We start from the raw sequence: 5,453 nt of genomic DNA, 5'->3' as shown, positions 1-5,453 counted from the left end.
TTTCATATTACTCTTATGTTGTTATAATGGTGAGGAGAGTGATCGAGAGACTCCGAGGTTTCGCCGGGAGATCGAGAGTGCGGCAGACTCCGAGGTTTTCGCCGAGATCGAGAGTGACGGAGAGAGACTCCGAGGTTTCACGGAGATCGCGTGAGTGTTTGTTGCCCGAGGTTTCTTGCGGGAACGATGGAGTGTCCGATGCCCGAGGTCTTTGCGGGATCGTGAGTGTGCTCGTGATCCGAGGTTATATTCGGAGCGAAGTGGTACATGGACTTCGCGGGTCCCCCATGGGTCACGGACCACGAGGCATTGCCATAGCATGTGTGTACGGGAGTGGAGTGTGAGAGGTGGACTACCGCATTGCATAACATTTACATAGCACGACATTGCATTGCATAGCACTCCGTTTGAATGGTCATTCATGTCACTGTACGGCACATTCTCCGATTGATTCTTGATTTGTGAATTACCGAGTTGTTGTTTGTGAGTATTTATTTTAAAGGCCGTGATGGAATCGAGGTTTATGTAATTCTCCCCAGGCTTATAATCCGAGATATTAAGATCCCTCGCGACTATCGTTAATGAAGACTTTTTCTGTGCTAGATGTGTGTAATCGTGTTTGATTACTTATCCGCTACTTGTTAGTTGCTTCTTGTTTATATGCGTGAACTAACCATTGTCGGCCTATGATACCTACGAGCCTTGTGTTGTGCTCATACTCTTTTTCACACTCCTTCCGGAGTGTAGAGTTATTTTCGGTGCGATGTTCGGAGTCTCACGACCGTTTCGAGGCATTCGTCAAAGGCGTTTGGGTGAGCTATTTGAGATATTGCAACCCGCAGTCTCTCCTTAGATTTCTGTTGTTCTCTATCCTTCAACGTAAGTCGTATCCGCTTGAGTCTCGTTATCTATTCAAATTGTAAACTTCTTAGAAGCTCTGTATGAGTCTAGACCAGATTTTGGGAATTTCTTATAATAATAGCATTTATTCCGCATGTTGTATCAAATTAAGGTAGTTATCTGAAGGGTTCGCCCACCAGGGAAGGTTAGTGTGGGTGCCCGCATGATCCATGATTTGGGTCGTGACATGAATGAGCCAAAATGGCTATACGACTCCGAAAGTCTAACATAACATAATCGACTTGTCTAGTCTATGAAACCTCTATCACGAGTCCGACCGAAAAACATACTTACCGGGACGAGGCCCCCAAAGATACCTTAGACGCATAACTAACCATAAAACAAAAAGTTGACCAAACCCCAAATGAGATGTGGCTCACCAATATCGATACGAATGTTGTCCTACTGAAAGCAAAGTCATTCAGCTAATCGCACTCGCATCGTGAAATGCAGCCCCTAGAAATAGAAAGGGGACGTCGGCGCACATTGAATGTACCGGTATGTAAAGCAACCGGAACGAGATAACATGGGACAAAGTAATAAAGATAAGAACCGAACGTGAACCGAAACCCGGTTATAAGCATGAACATGAATACATATATAATATAAAGTACGAGTAAAACATGGTAGGGGAGAGCATTTCATAACCGACAATATAATATCACCACGTGGGTACGTGGAGTCTGGTACCTCGCCGGACCAGCAGAGCCCCCATACCTTGTCAGGGTATAAGGTGGTAACGTGCTTGATGGATCCATTCAGTGTCAAATTAAGAAAATCGTCCTAACTGGGCGGAGCGATCCTTGTCCCACGGTGGTTACGTAGTTTCAAAGCTATCGAGCCTTCTCTGCATTCGTGCAACTCCCAAAAACATGAACATGATATAATTGGCTAAGAAGCCCATGATTTTCGTGAATTAACTTGTACTTGACTTGTAATCATGATTTCACGAAATAACTTGTAAACATGGTTTCATGAAATAACTTGTAAACATGGTTTCATGAAATAACTTGTATTTAGCATGGTATATATATATCTTGAGTTATGGTACGAAGATAGTTATATAATACAATTACATGAAAACTTGTAGACATAAGGATATTCATGAAATAAGCATTTTTATTTAAAAACATGTACGAAGAACCCATGGAATACAAGATATGGGTTTTTATGGTTTACGGATTGACGATTCTCAATAATCATAAAGAAATATTAAGAACTCAATGATGGAATTATAATAATTCATACATAATATAATCATGGATATGGACCTAGGGTTATCATAAGCATGGTACAGAAACTCTAGTTTTAGTAGAGAATCATAATTTATGGATTATAAGGTGTGGGGAAGAACAATGATGTTCCCACACATAGATAGTAACTCTACATACCTGGTAATGCTCCAAAACTTGAATTAAAGACTTGAATTCTTGAACCTTGAGATGGGTTTTCTTGAAAACCCTAGGTAAGGAATGATGATTTCTTATTTGGATTATAAGAATATATATTAGAATTGACTTGAAATGATTAGAGTAGGCTTACCTGGTGTTCTTGATGATGGGAGAGAACAAGGTCGTTCTAGGGTGGGGTGTGAAGAATGAAGTGAAAAAGCCTTAAACGAAGTTTTATAATTGTCAGTTTCTGACCCATTTTACGCCCTATTTTACGTCTCGTAAAAGTTTTACGGACCTTAGATCCCACCGTAAATCATTACAGTGATATGGGCTTTCTGGACCAGTTTTATGGCCCAAATCTACGGCCCGTATAATTTTTACGGCCCGTAGATTCCACCGTAAATCGACAAGATACTATTTTAGTAAAACGGGCATAACTTTTTGTAAAGATGTTTCTTTGACCTTCGTAATATACCGTTGGAAAGGTATTTCAAAGATCTACAACTTTTAAGAAGAAAATTTTCCCAAATTCCTTACAGATTTTTCCGTATACTTATTTTAATTCAGATATGGTGCAAACTTACTTGAAAACACGCTTCGTAGGGTAGCTTTCGACTTTCTTTTGCTCAAGGACTCTTCTCATGTCTTGATTGGGTTTCAAACTCCATTTATACACTACTCAAATTGGGTTCATTATACCCCCGTCTTACGAGTCAAATCTTAGCCCGAGTGCACGAGGTGTTACAGTGTGCCTCTTTCTACTAAGAGACTTACAATCCAACAGTGCAAGCCTTTGGTTGAGAAAATAACAACTAGGATCACTAATTGGATGGCTAGGGGACCGTCTTATGCAGGAAGACTGCAACTTATCAGAGCTATCCTTTTTGGGGTTCAAGCATACTGGTCCCAGCTTTTCCTACTCCCTTAAGAAGTGATTAAGTTGATTGAAGCAACATGCAGAAGCTACTTATGGTGTGGGGAAGCTGTTATCACCAAAAGCGGCACTCATGTACGGGAATGGGTTTGTTTACCTAAAGATGCGGGGGTATGAATGTTATACAGCTTGAAAAAATATGGAACCAAGCTGCTCTGTAAACTACTATGGGCATTAAGCCAGAGCAAGCAAAAGCTGTGGATTGCCTGGATCCACACTTATTACATAAAAAAACAACTGCTAGAAAATATGGAGAGCCCTAAACAAGCCTCATGGATAGTGAGGAAAATCTTTAACGTGAGGAAATATTGGTCCCAACAAGATATTAGAAACCAAGTAGTGCAGAAGGGCAAGTTTCAGATCACAAAAGCCTACAGGAACCTGAGAGGGACTGTGTGTCAAGTGACTTGGAAGTACTTGACGTGTCATAATGTGGCTGAACCTAAACATGTGTTTATCCTCTGGGTAGCTTTGCATGGTAAGCTTAGAACAAAAGATAGATTAATTCAATGGGGATTGACAATGGATGAGAAATGTGTTTTTTGCCAGGTGGTGCCTGAGACTGCTGAGCACTTATTTTTTGGGTGCAACACACAGAGGAGTATGGCAAAGTATTCTAGTGGGCGGGATGAAACGGCATAGAGCCGTGACTACATGGAAGGAGGAATGGAATGGATGGCAAAACAGTCCAAGGGAAAAGCGGGCAGAGAATGCCTACCGAAGGTCGGACTTGCAATGTGGTTTATACCATATGGACGGAAAGAAATGCAAGGGTGTTTCAAAATAAAGGTAGGAGCATTGAGCAGCTACTTCATGGATTGAAAACCAACTTATGTATTAGAGTTCGAGGTAATAGGAGGTTATTTGATTTTTGTGTAGTTTGTAGTAGATGATAGAATATAGATTGTAAAAAGTTAAAGGAACCGATGTCACCGGTGTTCACGAGAGGGGTTAAAACGGTATGATTCCCCTGGTTTTGTAATGATCCAAAGGTGATTAATGAAAAGTTTGTTACTTGCCAAAAAAAAAAAAAAGCAATATTTATTTTATGCGACTTTTTTTGTTGTTGAATATTTTATTACAATATCATCACTCATCTCACATTTTGTGTTATTTTCTTAAGAAATACCTTAATTATATAGTTGTGTCTTACTAGGACTAAAGAAATATTTGAAGTAAATCCTATATGTTTTGTATGAAGAGTTTTCCGGGAAAAAAAACCCGAAAAACGCTAAAAAACCTCAAGAAAACTCGAGGTCGAAAAACCTGACTTTTATTGTTTTGGTTTGTTTTATAGATTTAAAGACCCAACATAATTGATTTGGTTTGGTATCTGAAAAACCCGAACCAACCCGATCCATGTACACCCCTAGGTAACGACTCAATTCACCTTGCTCGTGTGTCATGCTGGTGTATAAATGTTACACCTCAAAAAATTTTGTGTTGTTTGCGTTGTAAGTAAACTAACGTAAGCCCGGAGAGTTTATAGAATCCTTATAAGGTTAAAGAAGACTTCTAACAAGTGTTAAGCAATTGTTTAAAGGTTTCCGGATAAAGCGCATCGAAGAAATTAAGTTTGTCGGAACTTTGGAAAAACTTGGCAGAATTTTGGATAGAATTTTTTTATCTAACTTGAGAGAGTCATATCTCCTAGAATATGTCGAGTTATGGAATACATAACCTATGTAAATTTAAGTCCAGCGAGTCTTCTTTCCATTGCAAATGACAGATCGCAATTCTGAGAAGTACGGGATAAGGTACGGGCTGAAAGAACGGGACGTACTTTGAAGTACGGCCCGTACTTTTTGGACGTACTTTACCCAACTTTTCTAGAAAGTTGGATTTTGACCATCCCAAGTACGGGCTGAAAGTACGGCCAGCACTTTTTAGCCGTACTTTGCCCGAAATTTCCACAAACTTTAAAGTCGGTGGACTTTTTCGTCTAGCCTATAAGTAGGTTTTTCCACGACTTGGGTATCAATTATTCATCAAAATAAATCCTTAGTAACCTCCTAATCTCTCTCAAACATCCATAAACATCCCAAAGCATATCAAGAGAAGATCAAACCTTGAAACCCTAAACTAGTTCATGGAAAAGGTGTGTTCTTGCTTCTAGTTGAATTGTGGTGGATAAGCTTTGGAATAAATTGTGTAAAGTGAAGTTCTTCAAGTCAAAAGGTATGATTCTCACTTTATTTCTTATTTGAGGTTGGTATGAAGGCTTA

This window comes from Lycium ferocissimum, chromosome 3 (assembly GCF_029784015.1).
Source record: "Lycium ferocissimum isolate CSIRO_LF1 chromosome 3, AGI_CSIRO_Lferr_CH_V1, whole genome shotgun sequence".
In the NCBI taxonomy this organism is placed as follows: Eukaryota; Viridiplantae; Streptophyta; class Magnoliopsida; order Solanales; family Solanaceae; genus Lycium; species Lycium ferocissimum.
Note: the sequence above shows the minus strand (reverse complement) of the source record.